We start from the raw sequence: 23,618 nt of genomic DNA on the forward strand, positions 1-23,618 counted from the left end.
CCTTTTTATAAGCCTGCTGCATCATGGTAAATGGATCAAATTCAGCTAGAAAAAATGGCATGCCTTTGCAAAATGAATGAGATGAAAGCACAGTAGAGAAGGAATGTGGGTGTGTCCTGGCTCTTGGATGGGTTGCAAAGGCTTATTTCCTTAATTGAAGTAAAAGCTCGCACAGGTTAGACTTTACACAGCAAATATATAGAGGAAGTTTTATTAGAAACACAGTTTACCATGCTATGCAAATTAAATGCAATTAGGTTAAATGGGTGGGTAGTTGAAATTTCTAAAATCCTGGTTTGGCAGGAGGTGTTTAAAGCTCACAGCTTCACAATGTATTGCTATGCAATAACAATCAATACCCAGTCGAGATTAAAGATGATGGTTCTAAGGAGAACGCTGGGATTCTTCAAAATTACCAGCAAGTGAAACATGTTTTGGACAGTTTTAAGACTTAGATCCTGTTTTGTAATGAGATGCATGCCAGGGCAGCAGATCCATGCTCCTGTGCTAAGAAACCCTATTGAAATATTCAGCGTGAGCATCTCATTGCAGGATCAGGGCCTTAGTATTGACAGCAGGAATGCTTTACAAAATGCAGGATGGCATTTTAAATATTCTAATCATCTGTGATAAAATTCCAACTTTGTTCCCTGGAGGAGAGAAGTGAGTTTAAATCATTAGCACCACAACCCTCAGTGATTATTACAAAAATATTTGCAAGTGACTTAATCCGTATAGTTTAAGTGCCCGGTTTTAATGTTATTGCCCTGGTTAAGTTTCCTTAGCTAATATATGCTCTGTTTCCAATTCAGTTAAATGAGAACACCCTTCCATTACTTGATATCACCAAAGAGCCTTGGTGGGAAAGGGCTAAACTTGGCTCTTTCAATTGATACAGACTTCTTCATTATGTAATCTTGCTTAAATTAAAATTGCAGCAGGGTGCTGCTATAAATATTTTGTCCATCGCTCAGTCCATTTTTCAGCATCAGGCTGAGAATGTATTAGCTTTAATTCCTAATGTCCAGATATTTTTAATCATTGTTCTTTTCCGATGACAACATTTTAGAGATCTGATAAACAGATTCTTGTAGATTTGCATATGTGCAGTAACTAAGTTACGCAAAATATACATCGCCTCTGTTCGTGATTCTTTGTATAGCAGCAACACATACTCGATCTGGCTTTTAAAAACATTCTTTGAATCAATTTGATCAATTTATGTCTATTTTTTTGACAGCAGGAAGGATTAATGTTATTGCCTCCTGAGTGAGTTGGTTTGGGAAGATGGAGTTCTCTATGCAAATGATTTGAAAAGAAATGAATATCGATATTACACTTTCTAACTCAAGCCAAACTTTCTTCTTTCATATATTATTAAAGAGAATTGATTTAGTTCTGGAATAGAAACAAAAGATTTAATAAATATCTACCTTGACAAAATTCTGAGTAGTGCAATGTGTAACAATTTTTAGGTTAACATATATGGTCAGTTTCTTAACTACAGTATTGCCAGAATGGTGATTGTTGGAGTTTTTTACTATCCATACCATTTTATTTTTGGTAAAGAGTTGAGTAAATGGATATGAGGCGGTTAGAAGTGCTCAGGAAATGGGCTAGCACACAGTTCATAAGTTCATATTCACATAATCATTTTTAAAAGAGATTTGGGTAGCAAGCTGAGATCAGAGAAGTTTGCATGTTCTTGCTTCTTGTCCAGGTTGGCAACAAAATTTATGCTGCACTAGACAGCTTGCAAAAAACTTAGAAACTTTTATATATTATATTTATATTGTGCATTCCAGTTGAACAATATGTGGCTATAATAATCATTTTGTTTGACTTGATCCGAGTGCAGTTACCCTGTGCTATCTTGTTAGCTAGTTAACTGTTCATCGGCCTGAAGAAACCCTACACTTGATAGGAATATATACAGGTGCAGAAAGGAAGGCCCAATCTAATATTGTTTTATTCCGTTTTAATGGCACTGAGCATGCTGTTATATTCAACCATGTGCCTTCTACTTGAAAACTAAGGGGCAAACCAGCTAATTTGTTGGACCATTGATTGTATTAAATTATTAGTGTATTTTCCTCTAGCCACTACACAATAACAAGTTTTGCATGACACGTTTGAGACAGAGCTAAAATGAAGATTTTTTAAAAACTTAATATATGTGTTTTGGGGTCATTTTTACAAAAAGAATCTGCAGTTTATAGAGTATAATATCTATTTCCGCATAGTTATTCTGGCTCCATAGGTAGAATGTAAATGCTGACCTTGGCATAGCAGTTGTGTTTTACAGATTACTGTAATTTCCTGAATGTCAAAACTCCAAATTTTTCTACTAAGCAAACTTTTCAGTGGCAAACCGGATTGCCTCCATAATATATCACCATGTGCAGGAGAAATGAAATCTTTATGTACTGGATTATGAATCAGTGAGGCATTAGGATTCTTGGAAGGGTGAGTGGACTCTGGAAGATGAAAAACTGCCATGGTTCCATCACTGTAAACCACTGTTTATGGAGTGTAGGCTTTGGAAACCTACATCTTGCATGCCACCCAGTTATACGGTACAAGTGGAAAACAATTCCTGCAACTGCATTTAAATGGGGTAAATATCCTCTGATTTATAGCAAGGTCCATGGCTGTTCCCTGGCTCATTTGCAGTAACCTAACGGCATTTTCCTTTCTGGTTTAGGAGAAGTAATGTGCTTTTCAATAAATCTGTAAAAGGGAGTGTTATTTAGAGGGTAGATATTATCCAGATGCTGGTACTAATCCTGAGAGATGCTGCATGCGTGCACCTGCCATTGAAATCAATGGAATTTTAGGATATTCTTAAACTGTGAACTCTAGGGGTAGGAATTCTCTTTTTGTATGTTTGTACAGTGCCTAGCGCAATGGAGTAGAAAGTGTCCACTTGTCAGCATTACAGTAATACAAAAATCATTGGTATCTTGCAGGGCTTGGGCCTTAATTTCCAAAAGCCGTATTTTAGCCTCATTTACTCCCAGACACGCCGACTAGTGTCTCTGGGGCTGTTCAGGTGTAACTAAAGGCACAATTTGCCCCCAAATTCTTTGCATAGGGATACTCACAATTGGAAAATTTCTTCTCTACAGAAGAAAGATTTTGAAGAGCTCAGTGGTACCTCTCTGAGGAAAAAACCAGCACAAACAGTTAGGGTGACCAGATAGCAAGTGTGACAAATTGGGACTCGCATAGTGGAGTAATAGGTGCCTGTATGAGAGAAAGCTTCCAATACTGGGACTGTCCCTGTAAAATAGGGACATCTGGTGACTTAACTATAGTTCTTGGTATGTCAAGAAGGAAGCATAATATTCTCTCCTATGTAGGTTCATCGGCCTGCTTCTTTTATTGCTTGGGGTGTAATTCCCGGGCCTGATTGCCTGTGACACTTAGATCTACATGTACAGTGAAATTAGGTTATCTTGTACCGTGGAGCTTACCGGCACCATTTTCCCGGCTGGAACCGGAAACCTGCCAGCCTTCCCCAGGATCCCCGAATCAGGGATTGGGCTCAGCACTGAATTTGCAGATTCCCAAACGGAAGCTTGTATTTTTGTCACCAAAGAAAAAAGAAATGCAGCTGCTGACACTGAATCAGTTATGTGCAAGGGGATCCCCGGATATCTTAGTAATTCACACAGTGGCTGAAGTAATACCACTCTTGTCAGTCTGCGGGGCAAATCTTACTGGCGCAGGCCGAGTGGTGGAGATGCTTGGACAATTTAACTCTCACTCGGAAAAAATTAAACTTGAACACGCATAATTTGAAACACACACACACACACACACACACACACTTTTTAAAAACTAAACCCAACCTTCTATTGTGTCCTGACTCAGTCCTCCATTTCTAGCAAATCTTTCCTGTCCAGTAATTTGACTGCCGATGATGAGCTAGTGTAATGGCTGCTTTTGCAAAAATATCTCACTCCTTCTTATGGGCTCTTCTGGCCGTTGAATATGTATTCTTTCCCCCACTGCCAATGAAACAGGTGACTGTCAGATGGTAGCATGCGCACCCCACCCCTTCCCGGTGCATTTGGGGTTTCCAGGAACAGTGTGATTCATTGGACGTTAATAGAAGAAAAAACTAATGATTACTTGGAGGAAGTTTGAATTTACATTTGCTAAACTCTTTCATTTGCAGCTCTGGAATTTACTTCTCTCCTTTCTTAATGGAGCCTCATTCCGAACTGCAGCTTGGCTATGAATCTCCTGTGCCCTACTCAGAGTAGAAGTAAAGAAATATAGTGTATGTGCGGCATGGTTTTACAGAATTCTACAGAAAATACCAATATTTCATCTTTTTCTTAGAGTCTTTATGCTCGACCTTGCAAATAGTAGGCAAGGTGAGCAGTGTCACTCTGACACCGTGAATTTCCACGGGGCATAGTATGTTAGACAGGAGTGTATTAATTATGAACTGCAGAAACAGAACAGAAATGGGCTTTGACTGCATTTTTAAGAGCTGCTCCTGCAATAACTTGCCCACAATCAGACATCCAGCTCAGCCTAATTTTGATCTGAGGAATGAAATGGATCCTGCAGCTAATTTAATTTAAATGCTACAGTTATGGTATCCTCTAATTTATGGATAACCATGTTTTACCTTAAATCTGTGGGGTCGATGTGCCGTTTCTGAAAGCGTGTTACTAGATCATTTCTGTATTAAAAAATAAACCTCAGGGCTGCTTCAAGGAACTTTTAAAACAGGATTTTTTTCTTCCATTTTCAGCATTTGTAAAAAAGCCAGTGTGAAGAGATACTGTGGGCTGATGAGGGCTGGGCAGGAGGTTGTTTTTACAGTATTTGGTCCTGTGTCTGGTCCCCTTTACACCACTGGCACCTGATTTACACACATATAACTGAGATCAGGAACAGGCCTCTTGTTCTTTAAGGCTGCCATTCCTGTAAACCAGTCATACATTGCATACATTCAGCAACTAAAATACCACTCCTCTAACACCAAAGGGAGCGGTCATCTGGAGCTCTGTGGGGATACCTCTCTCTGGCAGCCTTAGTACGCTCTACTCTCTGCCGCGTCAGACCCCTCAGGGCCGGCGACAGAGCCTCCATAATAATCTGTTCTCACAGAGCAGCTGAGACCCTGTCCCTCTGCTCTAGAGCTGCTGCTGTGCTCTGCCATAGATGTCATTCGAACCGCGTCCTCCCAGCCTCTGTCTCCAGCAGGACAATGAGACAAGCCGGAAGTTGCAAGTACAGTCTGCAAGAATGGTACTTACCCTTTTATTTGAAATGCTGTCTGGATAATGAATATACAGGGCCTTGCCATAACTGTAACATGTTTGAGGGAAATGTGGTAATATGGACTCTTGTTCCCAGTATAGTGTAAACCACTTAGTTAACTCCTGAGGCCGAGACCCTGCAAACTGTCGTGCGTAGCCCTGTAAGCAAATAGTATTCCCATTTTAGAAGGTGTGAAAGTGAGGCAGATTAGTTTTGACTTGCCCAGGGAAATGCAAATGAATCTGTAGGGATTAGCACACAAGAATCCCAGGTTCAGTCTTTTTAATTGTGTCTCTGGGTGATAAAGTTTTGGTGAACTTTTTTTTTAAATGAACATTGCTTCCCACTTCCGGTAATATCCAAACAGGTGCCTTCCTCTAACAGTAAGGCATCGGGGGTGTTTCTCTTTGAGGAATAATTTACAGCATTAACAAATCAAATTCTCTGTGGGTCACTGTCGATGGGAATTAACCTCACCTACTGGGAGTGACACACTGTAGGCTGCTTGTGTGATATAATTGAGTTTTACATCTCATTGGCACGTGGTAAGAATGATTGATTGATGTGGGAAACGTGCACTATTGTTGGTCTCAATTGCCTGTTTACATTAGGGTTACATTCTTGGGAACTGAGGGTCAGGAATAGTTTTTAATCTGAGCTTTTAGCTTTAATGTCATATCCTGATATTTCCTAGCACAGGTTTAAAAAGCCAGTAACAGAGATAGGTAATATTATCTGTTAGAATTTGTTGCTATTAGAATAGGTACATCCACATTCCTGGATGTACCTTTTTCCATTTTCTTCACAGCTTTACTATAAACTAGGCAAAAAGGAAATCCTTCATTAAATACACCCAACTGCGTTTTAGGGCAGATAGAGAGTGAAGAAATCTGCAAGCAAAAAAGCTGATGATTTAGTGTTGAAGTAATTGTATGTGGTAAACAAAACAGAACATGAGTCAGTGCTGCTTATAAACCAGGCTGTCTTCATGTTGATTCGGTCAGTTGCAGTATTTGTCATTTAGAGCTAGGCAAGGCAAAAACGTACTATCCTAAGACTGTCAAGTCAACTGATTGTTATTATTGTTATTACTATTATAACTGAACCATAAGTATGTTCGTTCAGATGCATGAGCTGTCGGGGGCCAGGGCGAAAACATATTAAGAGACGCATGACCCTTGAAATACTAGATTTTGGCCGATTATGCCCTATCTAGGGTAGCGTTTTTGATGCCAAGTCATCAACCATCTGATTTTTCTCACTCTGCTAAATCTTAGACTCCTGGCTCTCTCTAATTCCCATTCCTAGATCCCCAAAGCACTGCTTCAATTTCAGCCCCATGTCTCAGGAATTCTGAATCCCTGCTGGGGATTCTGTTGCCCGGCTGTGTCGGGAAGGGTCTGTAGTTCTGTCTTTCTGTCAATCAGTCCCTCTCTACTTCACCACCCACCCTTCAAGGAACAAGAACATTAAAAGCTTCAAAAAGAACATTCAAAACTTCTTTAGTGTCTGTGGCTGTAACTCACTCTCATCAGGGTATGTCTGTACTACCCGCCGGATTGGCAGGCAGCGATCAATCCAGCGGGGGTCGATCTATCGCGTCTAGTCTAGATGCGATAAGTTCACCCCCGAGTGCTCTCCTGTCGACTCCTATACTTCACCAGCCGCAGGCGGAGTCGACAGGGGAGCGGCAGCCGTCAATAGTGAAGACACCACGGTGAGTAGGTCTAAGTTATTCATGTAGCTGAAGTTGCGTAACTTAGATCGAGCTCTCCCCCCTTCCCCCCAGTGTAGACCAGGCCTTAGAGATTGGCCAATTAACGCATTGTGAAGCCTGTGGTCTTAATTGCTGGAGGAAAAGCTCCCAAGACAGGAAACATCTAAATAGCCAGACCCTCGTCTAAACTGCTATTTGAAAAGGCTACAGTTTATTATACAAAACCCACCAATGCTAGCGAGGCTTGCCACCATTAAAATCTTGATCCAAGTACATTTAAATATCAATTTCCAGCTCAGGCTAGAGGACTGGACAGCCTTAAGCTAGCCCCGAGATTAATACCGTCCCTACATGGTTCCTGGTGGTAATACCACAGAGAAGTTTCTTAAGCTGTTTATGCAAAGGCTGCTGATTTTCCCCATCCTAATTGGACCACTGGGCAATTCTAGCTGAATTCCCCATTCCTGAAAGGATCCTTCTAGTTACGTAAAGAGCTCTGTCCCCCGGCACATGGTCCCCTGTGCCTGAGAACTCTTCCACGGGAGTTTTTAATAAATCACCTCTTCCCACCAGTACAGCCCCACTCCTGCATGCATGCTGAGAACAATATGCATGTGCTCCAGGTGGCCTCAGCTGCCACATCTATGACCTTTAATTGGTCCAACTCTTCAGGACAAGGACAATGTTGTCTTCTAGATTTGTGATGCACCCAACACAGTTGGGTCTTGTTCCTGACCAGAGCCTCTGGGCACTAACTTAAAGAGAATCAGAACTCCTAATACTCCTGAGCTGTATAACTGCTCCTCTCCCACTCTCTACCTAGGCATAGAAGCTCCACGTGGGTCAGGCAGGACTGACATGGGCAGTCCATGGAAATAAGATACTCGTCCCTCCGACCCATCCTAATATTCTGCATGACATTGCGTGACTCGCTTCTTCTTCTCCACGTGCTACCTTGCTCTTGTTTCGGCCCTCTGCGGCATGATAGACGCTGCTCTCAAGCAGATGGCTGATAAAGGCAAGAGAGTCTCTTTGCTCATATCCTGATTGCTGACACCATGCCTTTCCTGCCCATGGTTTGGACCCTGTGCCCATTTGCCTGCCACTAGCTCTGGGGCTTGCTTGCCTGTCTGCTGAGAACTCCAAACAGTTCTCAGATCTTCTCAAATGCTTGGCTCTCCAGACTAGCAAGAAGGTGCAATCCAAGCCAAACGTGTGGAAAGTCCTGCAGCTGTGGTGCTCCACCCCTCTTCCTGGGGATTTCCCTCCCCGATGGGGGGTCCCTGCCAGAGAATATTCCCTGGGTTGCACCTTCTGCCTGACATGTGCTATTCTGTTTCTTATAGTCTGTGATTTCCCCCTCACTCCTCCCAAGTATTTGAGGATGGGTGGAATTAACCATGTGGTGCAGGGGGACACAGTTTTCATTTTCTCTACTGTTTCTTTATCTCCCTTGTCTTCCTGACCTGCTGTATTCGCAGCGTAACAAGCAGGGCAGTGACTGCACTCACCAAAGGGATGGGTCTGGAAGAAGCTGTGGTAACATCCACAAAAGGGAAAAGACAGCTGTGTTAGTTTGTACCGAAACCCCACTTCGGTCCAGTGAAAAGAAGAAGGCTGGAGAACATGCCTGTGGCCCACCATACTGTAATTTGCCATTTAGGTGCTTTAACTTCTTTTCCAATAACCCCTGGGGAAGGGTGGCTAGCTCCCCACGCACCAATACAGACTTGGATGGCTGTAACGGTTAGTGGATGCTTAGCTCTCAGCTTCGGTCGCCGAACTTCTTAGCTCATAGCTCCATCAGGCGAGGCTCAGGTTTCCAAGCTGAAAGGCCTTGCATCCTTTATCGGATGGCAGCTGACACCGGATGACCTCTAGTCTTTCTTTACCTCAAAGAGCTATTAAGCAGCACGGCAGCCCTCTCCCCTTTGTCAGGGATCAATACTCTTCTGCGCTGGCACCAACAGGACTTTTGACCTGATGGGGCTTAAATGCACAGAGCCAAATTCAGCTGTGGTGTAATCCTGTGGACTTCGTTAGCGTATACTGCAAAGCCAAGCCAGCGGTTTCTGCACAGGGTTTTGTTTAGAGCACTCCCTATAAAGTTAGGGCTAAATCCAACCTGCAGCTTTGTGAAAGCCAACAGAGTTGTTTCTGCTTACCCTGGAGCTGAATTTGCCCGACTGTCCTCACATGATGGAGTCTCTCAGAAGATCTCTTCCTTCCAACGGAAGAGAAGCTGTTGGCATGTCAGGAGCACTAAACCTTGCCCAGACACTATACTATGCCAATGAGGTGGGCCATAACCCTTTCCTCACCAGCATCCAGATGCTAATACTCACTCGTATGTCACAAAATCAGGCAACTCCAGCACAGATGAGCAGTGTCTTACGTCTGTGGAATTCAGATTGATTCCCTTAAGCAAAGTAATGAGCTGCTCAGTCCCAATTCAGCAATGCTTAAGCCCATCCCTACTTAGCAAAGCACGTAAGCCCAAGGTGAAGTCCCACAGCAGTGAACAGGGAATAAGACCATGCTTTGCTGAAGAGGGATGGGCTCCTGGATCAGGGCCCTGGAGATTATAGTGAGTAGTAACTTGTCATTTTCTGCGTAGTGTTTTGAGTCCCATCTGCTTTTCAAGAGGCTGCGCTCATTAGCTTTAGCTAGGAACATAATCACTTAGGTGTTTATTCCGCACACACACACTTTCAGATTTGCAAACTCCTTCCATTTCTATTTGTGTATTTATTTAAAAAGTTTAGCAAAAATACAAATTCTTTCAAACTGTAAATTAAGAGGATTCTGAGTCAGCTCTGGCCTTCTCCCCCACCCCCACCTCGATTCCATCTCTCTGGACCGAGATGGAGCAGGGGGATGTAGACGGAATCTGTGAGCACAGACTCTTTTTTCAGAATGCAGAAGATTGGTTTAATCTCAACAAATCTCTTAGGGAAATGTGTCCTTTTGAGTTTTTCTTTGTTTTTTAAAAGATTGTACCCAGGAGATAGTGGGGCTTTCCCAGTTTTCCTGTGAGATAATCATTATTCAAGCAGCAATCTTTTCACTGACGAAGGTCGGCCATTGCACTGACAGCCAGCACTGTTTTTGCTCTTTCGTTCTTCTGTCTCCTTCTCGGACAAAGAAGTCTGCTCGTGGCTTACACTGTCCTCACATGCAGGCATGAGTCCCCTCCTTCCTCTGCATTGGTTCGAAGCTGCTGGCACCAGGCAAGGTCTGCATAGCAGAGAAAGGAGCTGCATGCTCTCAGACAGCAGGAGCTGCATGGCTGAGTCCTGTCCAACTCCTTAAAATATTATTAGTAATATACATCTGGGGCTCAGAGTGTGATAGTGCAGAAACACAGATGGCGAATGCTTTGCTAGCATCGGGGGAGGTCTGTGCACCACGTCTCCTTTTCGTTAAGAGTGTCACTGGACTCTGCGTACCGACATCCTGGGTTTTGCCTCCAACCTGAGTTGCAGAAGTTTTTGTCATTTAACCCCCAGGCGGGATCGACAGCTCTGGAGATGGCAGTTATCTGTTTATCCACAGCATGGATACAGCGTCCGTTTAGAGAGTCCGCTTCCTTATACCACTTAGCCTACGTTCGCCACAGTGGCTTGGCTTGATTTGACTAGGCCCTCTCGCCGTGAGAGAGACTTCAAGTCTTCAGGTCCATGCAGCCATAAATTCATGAGGTGATTTCTCCTGGAAAAAATCCTCACCATTAATCTGCCTGGGTCCCTTGTCCTGTGTCTTAGACATCACATTGTTTTCCTTGAGTTTGTGCAACTTTATCTCTGTGGCAGACAGAAAGCAGTGGCCAGCGTCCACGTGGCGACTGTGGGAATGGTCGATTTTTCTGCCCCCGGAGCACTCCTTCACAGCAGCAGCTACAGAATGCTCCATCCCCCATAGGGACCGACAGCAGCCGGTGCCTCTCTGTGAATCCCCCGCTGTGAGCACTCTGGAGCCCCTCTTTCCCCAGTAGTACAGGGAATGGGCCAGATCCTCAGCTGGGGTAAATCAGTGTTGCGCCATTCTCTTCAATGCTGCTGGACACTAGCTGAGGGTCTGTCCCATTGTCTTCTGCCAGGTGAGAGAACAAACACACAGCTGCTGCCCTGTGAGGCAGTAGGGATGGCGTAAGGTTTTACGTGACCCCATACAATGGCCCTGTCCTGCCTTGTCCGAGTGACCGTCCTATGACCGCAGCCCTCTGTGCACTTGCAAAGCACACCGTGGCCACCCTCTACCAGCCTGAGTGACCCCACCCCCACTCAGGCAGTGATGTCCCCCCACCACACACAAACACAAACTACATCTGCTTTTTGGCTTCTCGTGAGGCCTCTGGTTGCCCCAGCCAGTGAGAGAGGGGCTGTGAAGCAGGATTTCCCAACCAGGAGAGAGCACTTAGGGAGAAAACCTGGATTTGTGCTGGAAATGGCCCACCTTGATTATCATACACATTGTAAGGAGAGTGATCACTTTAGATGAGCTATTACCAGCAGGAGAGTGGGGTTGGGGGAGAGAAAACCTTTTGTAGTGATAAACACCCATTTTTTCATGGTTTGTGTGTATAAAAACATCTTCTGTATTTTCCATAGTATGCATCCGATGAAGTGAGCTGTAGCTCACAAAAGCTTATGCTCAAATAAATTGGTTAGTCTCTAAGGTGCCACAAGTACTCCTTTTCTTTTTGCGAATACAGACTAACACGGCTGTTACTCTGAAACCTGGCACTTAGATTTGCTGGTTCTGGACTAGAATAGGAATGTAGACAGGGAATCATGGCCGGTGCTGTGTCAGGTCTGGGGGTCCTGCTAAGGCCTTGTGGGCCCTGGTAGGCTCAGGCTGCCACAGCAGTCTCTTTCTCTAAGAGCTTTGAGGGGGATTGCATTTACTAGGCTTTCCCATTTAAACCAGTGTCTGCAAGGCCCTGAAGTGCTGCTGGGAGACCCAAGTGAATCACAGCCCTGCAGAGTTCAGAGCCACGTTTCTTTTCTCAGCCACACTGGTGTAAATCCAAAGCACTGGGCTGGTCCCAACAGTGAAGTAAATAAAGCTGATGTTTCTCAACAAACACAAAATGAGAGCTGCTGTATAACGGGGCAGAAGCTCTCGAGCGAGGGTGGCTCTGACCCAAGTGGAGTTGCGCCAGGTTTGCAGCCATGTAGCTGAGTGCATGGGTCAACAGGTCTTTATTTTTCTTTATCTTTTTCCAGGACTCCGGTAAAACTTTTTGATTTAACAACAGCAGTGGGTCTTCGGCCTGCCGCTCTCTTGCCGCTATTGAAGGCTGGTATCAGTGTACCTGCTGCGATCACTGTTTCCACTAGCTCCTCGCAGGCAAGATTCTTGAGGTGCGGCCAGCAGCTTGTCAGCCGGCTTCAGAAGTCTTTGAGTAGTTGCACTGATAATCCTGCGCAGGGCCAGGGAGACCTGGCTTGTCATGGCCAGGTGGTGGCGAGTCACAAGGGTGATAGAGATAAGGGGAAGGTTGAGAGGAAATAAGAGCTGGCTTAGACCTTTCACCCGAAACTACAGCTGAACTCCTAACATTTTCAATAAATTTTACTGTGCATTTTAACAAGCTAGCTGTGCTTCCTGCTCCGTCCATCAGTGGAAGCATCCAAATACCAAGAGAGGTTGTTTGGGCCGTCTTTCCAGCCAGCGCAGAGCTATTTACGACTGTGTTTATTTCTTTGTATTGTGGTAGCATGTCAAGGTTGCTAGCTTTATGTGCACTGCACAAATGTGAAATAAGACAGACCCTGTCCCGAAGAACTAACATTGCACAAGAGTTTATCAAGCGATTTCCAACCCTGTGTCTGAATAAGTATCCAGACTAATGCATGTTGATCTGAACTCAGCCTCCAAATCTGTGGTGGGTCCGTTTATGGTAAGATGTAGTGTGTGAATAATTCACTGACTCAAGAAAATGAACTGGCTTAACCTTGAAATAATGCGATAAGCAGAGCAGTTGATGCTGAATTGGCTCTCTCTACGCTATTAAACCATTCACACACACACACACACACACACGCACACACATACACCCACTTTACTCAAGGGTAGAATGCACACAGGAAGTTTTCAAGAGCACATGAATGTCAAACCCATCTCTTGGTACTTGACAGCTTCAGGGTCAGCCTTGTTCGTAGGCTGCCTGTGAGCTTCTTTTGTTCTTTGTTTCATACTCATCCAAGCATCATTGTGAGTAAGGATCTGTGCTTTGCCTGCACGTACATCATTGCAGCTCAAAGTTTGGGCGGGAGCTCAGTGCTCTTGTCGAGATTAGCAGAAGGAACAAGCTGTTGCGTACAGTACTAAAAATAATTACAATGCACTGACACATCTTACTAGTTATAGCAGATCATTCTCAGACACCAAGGTCAAATCCATCTCTGGTAGAGGGATGGAGTGAAAAGGTTTAACTTCTACAAAAGGAGCTTGTGGCTAACCCAGTAACAGATATATTTTCTTTTTGCAGTAAACTTTTTACATGCAAACTAGGATTTCAAAAAAATCTGCAAAATATTTGAGATTGGGTCCAGTTGCTATTTAACACAGTGACCTTCCATGCCCATGTCTTCAATGGATGATGCAACTGGGAAATCCAGGCTTAGAAAGAGTGTGCATGCAGGACCATATGTAAGAGAAAAACTAGGTAGAGATAAGCAAGAAACTGGAGAGAGATGTGCATAGTGCAGCTTAGGTTAAAAATACCATTCCATCCGAACAAACATTTGGAGTTCCCTTCTGCAGTCAGATAACCCTCACGTTTCCTGACTCTACAGATGTTCAATAAAACTCTCTAAACACCTCAGGGTTCCACATTTCAATCCTTATGTTTGGACATATTTCCCAATAATGAATTTAATGTTTACTGTTTTTTTAATTTAGCCTTTTTGACGTACAATAATGATATTAGCTAACATTAAATACATGTGTTGTTCCTCAAACAAGGCATCTGCATGTGATAGGAAGATACTGTTAGCAAAAAAAACCTGAAAAATCTGTTGACTTAATTTTACAGAAAAACTAAACAAAAGAAAATTAGTAACATTTTTAATTGTAAATGTTCTCAATCTTTTTGTCTATCAAAAATGGTTTTGATAAAATATAATTCACAACCATTTTCAAAGCCTGCAAAATACAAGCAACTTCGAAATTTTTCCACCATTTAAAAAAAAAATTTTTTTTGGCCAACCCTGTAGAGTTTATAAGCATGACTGCATCATCAGTAGGCTTGGGAGAGCTAGGTTTTTATCAATACATGTTAGTAAACATTAATACCATATCCACACAAACAGCTTAAACAATGTTTCCATCAGTGATAACAGAAAATTACAAATAAGCAAAGAAAGAAAAATGCTGCTTGAGAACTCTTAGAGTTTGATTTAAGGCTATTTACTTTGTAAATTTTGACATTTGATATTGACAATTTGTGTTTTGGATCTCAGCATCTACTGTCATTAAATGGGCTATTACCAGCAGGAGAGTGAGTTTGTATGTGTGGTTTTTGGAAGGGGGGGTGTGTGGGGGGGGGGGTGAGAAAACCTGGATTAGTGCTGGAAATGACCCACCTTGATTATCATGCGCATTATAAAGAGAGGTTTCAAAGAGGGATGGGCTATTACCAGCAGGAGAGTGAGTTTGTATGTGTGTCTGTGGGGGGGGCGGGGGGAAGGGTGAGAAAACCTGGATTTGTGCTGGAAATGGCCCTCCCTTGATGATCACTTTAGATAAGCTGTTAGGAGCAGGACAGTGGGGTGGGAGGAAGTTTTGTTTCATGGTCTCTGTGTGTATATAATGTCTTCTGCAGTTTCCACGATATGCTATGCATCCGATGAAGTGAGCTGTAGCTCACGAAAGCTCATGCTCAAATAAACTGGTTAGTCTCTAAGGTGCCACAAGTACTCCTTTTCTTTTTTCTTTTTACGAATACAGACTAACACGGCTGTTACTCTGAAACCTGTCATTAAATAATTAGTTTGACCCCACCCATCCGCCACTGTCAGCTGACTCCCCCATAATTTCCTGAACAGTGAAAATTCAAATAGATAATCTTTGGGGAAAGGGGCTTAAAATAAACATTAATATTGTCCATCAAAATTATAACAAAATTAAAAATGAATTCTTCCATGCCTGTCATCACTCAGACACATGGAAATGGCCAATTTGGGGGGGAATGGCAGATGGGAAAGTTCCTTGCCGGCCAGGAGAAGAATAGGAAGTTCTCCAAAGTACCCGGCCTTATAAGATGGAGCAGCCTTATGATCACCTAGCCAGGCAGGTGATGTGACGGGATCCCCAGGGTTCTACCTGGACCGTGGGACTACTGAGTCCTCCAGAACCCACCAGCCTGGCTTTTGTCAATCCTCGCACTGTGATTCTGATGTCAATCTACAGACCTCTGACAGGCACTGTACTTACACAGCCATCCACAGGCAGGGACACACCCAAGTGAGTTACATGAGTGGCTGGGAGATCATTCATGAGCTAACAATAGCGAGGCTTCAGCCAGTTCCCCCAGCTCCAGCCCTATGCCCCAGGACTGTATCATCTTACACTGCTGAAGACCCCCTTGGGCAGTGCAAGTGCATTAAGTAGTTCACCCCTCCCTCAATGTGGAGTGGAGCTGTGTTCCCTCTAAGCTGCGCGGTTGGGCGTCCGCCCAGGAGTGATTCGAGAGCTGCGCACTTGATTAGCAGAGCGCGCACATCCAGCAGCGTGTGTTCAGGTGCCCCTCCCCACGCTGCTTTGCGGCCACGTTTCTCCTGCAGCTGCTCCCGGGACCCTCCTGCTGGCTGTGCAGAGTGGGGGGAGGGGGAAGGGGTGATGACGTCAGGGTGTCCCTCTTCCCCTGCCCCCCATCTCCACAGAGCAGGGGAGAGGGGACAGCCTGGCTCAGGACTCGGACCAGGAGAAAGCTGCTGGGTCTGAGGTTTGAACCAGCCTTCCAGGTGAGTGCCTTAAAGAGACAGCGCACAGTCACTGAGACTTCCCCAGGAGCCAGCACACACTGTCTCTGTCTCTCTCTCTCCCCCTCCCCCTCCCATCTGCCCATGTACCCCATCTCCGCAGAGCTGGGGAGGGGAGACAGGGCTCAGGACAGAGCAGGAGAGCTTTGTGAGTACCTTAAAGAGACAGCGTACGGCATCTCTCAAACTTCCCCAGCAGCTAGCACGTGCATACACACACGGTGTGCCTCTCTCTCTCTCACGCACACACACAGAGTCTCTGCGTCACACATACTTTGTCTCTTTCACACTCACCTCCCAACACATACTTGTGTTGTTGTTATTACTTCTTGGTACTTCCTGCAATGCGCAAATATTCTCTGTAATGTTATTCTTCCACAGTGTGTTATTTTAGTTTTTTGACTGGTCTCTGCATTTCATACTTTTTATTTCTCTTACACTTAAATTTAATTCTTTGAGTAATGAGTTATAAAATGCCTAACCTGTCCTGGCTGGAGTAATTATCCCTATGATAACTTTTTTAAAATATATATTATATCTAGGTTTTTTGTTTCTGCTGGTGGCACACATCCGCACATACCTTGGTGCACATAACAAAATTTATGCCTCACATGGCTGGAAAAAATTAGAGGGAACACTGGAGAGGAGACCCACTAGCTTTTGTAAACTGAGTTGAGATTTCTCAAGGACTTCAGCCAAAACACACTGTTTTAGGTAAAATATACAACAGGTTTATTAACTACAGAAAGAGAGATGTTAAGTGTTTATAAGTGGCAGGCATAGAGATCAAAGTTGGTTACTTAAGAAATAAAAATAAATTTGCAGCCTAAGTTCTACAAACTGAGCAAGATTTGAATCAAGCAGTCTCTCACCCTGACAGATGGTACATGCCAGGTTAACAGTTCCTCAGTGTACAGGCTGGGACTACCTTCCAGCCTGGGACCACCCTTCCCCAGTTCAAAATCTTTGTCCTCCAGATGTTCCTCCAGGTGTTAGCCTCTCTTCCACCCCCCCACCTCCCAAGTGATGATGTCACTTCCCCTTTCATATTTTCATCCAGCTTGCTAGAAAGATCCCTGCTGTGACGTGGGGATTAGGCAGGGGTGCAAGTAACTGAGGACAGTAACTGGTATGGGCCAGGGCCGCTCTGGCCCCTGGAAGGGGTGGGCCTTGGGGGTCAGCATCCCCCAGCCAGCCCTTCCAGGCCACCTGGCGCAGCCCGTGTTGATTTAAAGGGCCTGGGGCCCCGGACCCTTTTAAATCGCCAGCCCCAGGGCAGCTGCTCCCTTTGCCCCCCCCCGCGCCTGTTGGCTGCCGGGGGGGGGGTGGGGGGGCAAAAGGGGCAGGGACGTTAAAGCTCTGCCGTGGCAGCCCTTTAATGTGGGCTGGGTATGGGCCGGTGCAGGTTCTTACCAGTACGCAGTACTGGCCCGTACCGGCTCTCTTTCACCCCTGGGGTTCGGCAGCCCCCAGTGGTCAGGCAGTTTCCACTGCCCGTGTGCTCTCTCTGAGAAGTCTCAGGGGTGGCCATGGGGAGAGTGCATTCCCTTTAAAGGCCCATCAGCACATGTCTGGCGGGTCCTTTGTTGCAATTGAAAGGTTGGCTGTGGGTGTCTCTCAACCTCACAGCCTTATTTCAGCAACACGCATTCATAACGTCACATATAATGACAGTACATTCAATCCAACAGGTTATTATTGTTGAGCAGATCAAGACTTACAGAATGATACCTCACAAGGCATACTTTGTACCAAACATTGTAATCCTATCACAGTAGTGAATATGGGGGTTCCAAGGTGCTCATGTGAGGTACACAGTGTCACAGGTGGCTTCTAGAGAAAAGTCCCTCCATTATTGAAAAGGGCAATATGATTGGTTGGCTACACTTTGGGTGTGTGATCTGAGGACTAACTTCATTCTTGCTGCAACTCATTCATGTATTTGATTATATTCAGTGACACCAAAAATTAGCAAAACTGTTTTCCTCTGTGCTGCTGCAAGGACTTTGGTTACGTTCTGGAGGTATTAACTATTTCAGAGAAATGACATTGTGACTGAGGCTTCTGGAACTTACTATACTTTAAACAGGTGAAAGCCTGCCAAAGAATAGTGGTACTAACTGCATAACACCAAAATCTTCCTCCCGCTCTGCTTCAGAAATCCGATGCTGCTTTGCTCTCCCTATCGTCTTTTGCTTTACTTTGTTTCTGTAAATTTTTCTTTTATTTTTATCCCTATTTTAAAATGTATATTTTAAATGAGAAGAGAATGTCATGGCTCGTGCTTTTTCTCTGGGCTTCTAATGTGCTTACTCTGCATTAAGACTCTTTTTCGATCCAGCCACAGACAATTGCCTGTAAAACAATGACACCTAGTGGTTTCTCTTCTGAAGGAAACAATGCGAAATAAGGGTTTAGCTGTTGTTTATCAAGTGGTACCGTTAGAATCTAAGGAGCAAATTAATATCCCACATGCTGATAGCGGCAAGGATGACAATAGGAAAGATGACAACGTTATAGTACTGTTGTGGTGATGGAAAAAAATGAACATCTGAGGTGAGGCAGGGATTGGAGAGTTATGGAGTGATTGCTCCTGTTTATTCAGCTCTTAAGGAACAGAATTCCATGACATTAAAGCTTGTTTACTAAGATAACTCCTTCATTTCCTTAAACCGATCACCCTGAAAATGTCACTCTGGTGTCATTACTGACCACCATGTACCAAACACTATTGAAAGAATGTGCAGACACGTCTGTGGCCGGGGGCGGTTATGGGCATAAACTGCTGAAAGTGAAAAACATTGTTTAGCGTGGTGTATTTTAATTGGCAATCCATAGCATTTTCTTAATACTCTATATTACTTGAATTTAGAATATGGATTCAGTATGTAAAAAAGCTGAAATGCCCATATATTTTTACTATCAATCTGTTGTTTGCAGTGGTGTTATAGTCTGTCAGTCCCAGGCTATTAGGGAGAAAAGGTGGGTGAGGTAATATCTTTTATTGGACCAACTTCTGTTTGTGAAAGAGACACGTTTTCGAGCTACACAGAGCCCTTCTTCGTGCTAAACACTGTTCAGAAGAAGAGCCCGGAGTAGCTTAGATGCTTGTCTCTTTCACCAACAGAAGTCGGTCCAATAAAAGATATTAACTCATCTACATTGTCTCTCTACTAAAGTATGACATTCCATTTTTACCAAAAGATGCTTTATAATATTTATATAGTTTCTCTCTCTCATATCCCAGAACATCTTTCCAGACACAGGAAGCAGTACATCAATGCCATTCATTCTTGTCTGTGCTTGTTCCTCCATTAAGCCCAGCTTGGCCATGTCCCTGCATATGGTGTCCTACCACCTAGTCGATCGTTGACTTCTAGGTTGGACTGACCTTGGTTGTGCTTGCGTTGTTTTCTTTGGCATCCCATCATCTGTTTGTCTTCTTCAGTGTCTTCACCATCAAAATCTTTTCAATTGTAGCCAATCCCATGCCCTGATTTCACATCCTATGCTCCTAACTTTTTCATTTGTCTTAAAATTGTTCCACTTCACACCTACCATCTTTCGAAGAACTGTCTTCTCTACTGCCTCCAGTCTTCTGATGTCTGTTTCACTGAATGCAGCTGCTTCCAGATCATAGAGTAATACTGTTAATAGATGGGTGTGATCAATTTTCACTTTGGTACTAAATGTAATGTTTTCATCAGGCCATAATTTCATCAATTTCTGTGGAGCACTTGTAGCTAAGGCACATCTCCTTTTATATTTGTCCTGGATGGAACTGTTGGCACTGATCAAGCTTCCCAGATACATATAAGATTCTATTTGTTCTGTGGATTCACCACTGCTACATTTCAACACTTCATCTATTATCCCTTTTCCAAGATGCAACCACTTCATCATCTTGGCATTTATTGTAAGTCTAAGTTGACTACACCAATTTTCCAAGGTAGCAAAGAGTATCCTCATCCTCATTAATTCCAGTGTGACTGCCAGGTACATGATGTCACCTGCATCAACTAAGGAGCTTAACTCTAGATCATCCAATGTCATGGCCTCCAACTAGTCTAACATTCTTAATGTCTGGCTTAAGAACATGATAAAAAGCGGTGGTGAGTCCATGTCCTCAAACTTTGTCTTGAACCAGTTGCTACATTTTCCACCAATTCTTACGGTGCTGCCCGAGTCATTGCAGTTATCTTATCTGGAACTCCATATGCTTTTGCTACTTTCCATAAAGGTTCCTGCCAAACCAAGTCAACTGTCTTTGTGAAGTCAATGAAAACAGCCAACATCTTTGTCATAAATATGAAGGGAAGGGTAACCACCTTTCTGTATACAGTGCTATAAAATCCCTCCTGGCCAGAGGCAAAACCCTTTCACCTGTAAAAGGTTAAGAAGCTAAGGTAACCTCGCTGGCATCTGACCCAAAATGACCAATAAGGGGACAAGATTCTTTCAAATCTGGAGGGGGTGGGGGCGGAACAAAGTGTTCTGTCTATCTGTGTGATGATTTTGCCGGGAACAGATCAGGAATGCAGCCTTCCAACTCCTGTTAAGTTAGTAAGTAATCTAGCTAGAAAATTCATTCGATTTTCTTTGTTTAATGGCTGGTAAAATAAGCTGTGCTGGAGGGAATGTATATTCCTGTTTTTGTGTCTTTTTGTAACTTAAGGTTTTGCCTAGAGGGATTCTCTATCTTTTGAATCTGATTACCCTATAAGGTATTTACCATCCTGATTTTACAGAGGTGATTCTTTTACCTTTTCTTTAATTAAAATTCTTCTTTTAAGAACCTGATTGATTTTTCATTGTTCTTAAGATCCAAGGGTTTGGGTCTTTGTTCACCTGTACCAATTGGTGAGGATTATTCTCAAGCCTTCCCCAGGAAAGGGGGTGTAGGGCTTGGGGGGGATATTTTGGGGGAAGACGTCTCCAAGTGGTCTCTTTCCCTCATGTTCTTTGTTTAAAACGCTTGGTGGTGGCAGCATACTGTTCAAGGACAAGGCAAAGTTTGTACCTTGGGGAAGTTTTTAACCTAAGCTGGTAAGAATAAGCTTAGGGGGTCTTTCATGCAGGTCCCCACATCTGTACCCTAGAGTTCAGATTGGGGAAGGAACCTTGACAGTCTTTAATCCCCATTCTGACTTTTTTTCCCCTCACCTGTCAGAGCATGAATATCTGATCAGTACAACTTTGCCCTTGTCTGAAGCTCCTACTACTGCCTCTAAACTGGCCTTAATTAGTTGACAGTTTATTTGTTGACATGATTTTTCCTGGTACTGCTGATAAGCTTATACCTCTAACTATTCAGCTGGGCAGGATGTCCTGTCTTCAAGATTGGTACAATATTGTCTTTGGCAAGTCAGTTGATACCTTCTTGTATTTTTTTTTCTCATACTTGCTGACTTTTAGCAGCTTAGCTGGTATATTGTCCATTCCTGCAGCTTTTCCATTTTTAACTGTTTTATTTATATATATAAATAAACACTTTTCAGTAAACATGTCATATTTTATAGCAGTGTGTGTCTAGGTGTACGTGCGTGTATATATGTGGTGTTAGTATTTTTATAACTTTGGGGTTCTCTGATTTAATAGTAGAACCCACCGTTGAGGATTGCCCACACCCATTGTCCGCTGTGCCATGCCTAGATCGTCCTTCAGGCTATATGACTCCCTCTTGAGCCATCACTCCCATCCCTAACTCAGCCAGAGAGGATGACTGCAGAGTAACACGTGGTATTCCTTACTCCCATGGTCGGTGCTCCAACCCATGCCAGACATTGCACTAACCACAGTGCCCTTGGACCAGCTCCCTAATTACTCATTGATTTGGCTTTAGAAAAAGCTTAGTCTGAAGATCACTAGGCAGTCTTACCTTCTACCCTTTTCACACCGAGGCCCATTGGAGATGCCCTTTCCAACAAGCATTCCTGCTGCTGGGGAAGTCTTGTGGACGTGCCCCTGGGTGAAGTGCTGCAGACCAGAAACCCTGGGACTTGTTCAGTACATACAGGGTGTATGATTGCGTTGCCCTTCTTCCTTTGCTCATTTGTCCCCCTGGTTTATGCAAATAAAAAGCAAAAGACATACAACAGAATAAACGTTTGACGGGAAGGACACCATCCGTGAAGTAAAAGAAGATTATTTACCTTGGCTGCAACCCAGATTGAATCAGCGCTTGCTACTGGAGTCTTTACGCAGCCTCTCGCGTGCTACGCCGGGCACACCACGTTCCTAGACGAGAAGGGCCCTGGCGCTAGCGCTAGCAGGGCTCTGGGCACAGGGGTCGCCATGCCACCCACCCTGCCATGCCCCTTTGTCTCTCTGCTATGAAGCACAGCTGTCCCGCCTCTGCCCTTCTCGCTGGCGTCTCGGTACGTACGGTTACCCTGGGCGTAGCTTGTCCCCGAAGTTCCACAGCTTAAATCCCGCCCTGTGCACTTCCGTGAGGTCAGTGCCACAGCCATCATGAAACATCTCCCTTCCCACGCCGAGGTACGGTGCACTGTAGAGACATCTCCCTTCCCACGCCGAGGTACGGTGCAACTTAGAGAAAGCCTCCTGTAAATTCAGCCAGTAGCACTTTGCGGCTGCTGCCTGCTCTTTCCCTCTCTTTGCTCCGTTCTTTTTAGGACTTCACAAAATATATGGTTAAGCAGGAGCTGGTGCTTCTTATGCACGATTTTTTTCTCTGCATATTCATTACGATGTTGCTCGTGACAGAAACCAGTGCTCCAGCCAGAAATCCTCTTGCTATAAAATCATATTGTAATGCATCATTTAACTTCCTGCTGTTTACTTATCTCTCCTGTTTGCTTTTTGTGCACTGGTATCAGTGCACAAAATAAAATAAAATAAATAAAATAATAAAATAAAATAAAATATAAAATAAAAAATAAAAAATAAAGCCGGGGTTGTGCAATGACTCATCTATTGAAGTCCTGATTGTCGGCTCATTTCACTTCAGTTAGATTAAGGGCTGGTGAGAACACACCTGCTTGTCTTGGCTGAGGAAAGGAGCCAGGTTGTTTCTCCTTAGAGGCCTCCTCTTTTAATGAAAGATTCATACTACCGGGCTCTGAGGGTTCGTTGGGAAATGTAGTCCAAGGCAGCATCTTGTGGACTATAACTTACAGTATCAGAAAATTCGACAGACAAGGTAGGTGAGGTTATATCTTTTATTGGACCAATTTCTGTTGGTGAGAGACACACTTTCGAGCTACACAGGGCTCTTCTTTCGCTCTGTGTGCTTTGAAAGCTTGCCTCTCTCTCACCAACAGAAGTAGGTCCGATAAAAGATATAACCTCACTCACCTTGTCTTTCTAATGTCCTGGGACCAGGACGGCTACAACTGCCCTGCATAGTACCAGAAGAGGTCACTGTTGTACAAGGAACATGTTATTTGAATTGAAAATATGTGGTGTATTCGTCTGTCACAGATATATAGTTACTTGAGTTGAATGAATGACCAGCACTCAGCCAGAGTAAATGAGAGTGAGGACACTCGTCAAAGAAAGAAGTAAATTACTAAAAACTAAAACTTAATTTAACATTCTCCCAAGTTGCATGTCTGTAATGATCCCAAACACATTTTCACTTGTGCAAACACTGCAAAGTAAGGCAC

The 23,618-nt window shown here is 43.9% G+C and overlaps 1 protein-coding gene across 1 annotated transcript in view; it reads left to right on the top strand.

The window, feature by feature from the left end:
• The window catches only part of HS6ST2 (heparan sulfate 6-O-sulfotransferase 2), a 239,540-nt gene that overhangs the window by 212,052 nt on the left and 3,870 nt on the right, over positions 1 to 23,618 (top strand). The window lies entirely within an intron of this gene.

Source organism: Natator depressus, chromosome 9 (genome assembly GCF_965152275.1).
Source record: "Natator depressus isolate rNatDep1 chromosome 9, rNatDep2.hap1, whole genome shotgun sequence".
Lineage (NCBI taxonomy): Eukaryota > Metazoa > Chordata > Testudines > Cheloniidae > Natator > Natator depressus.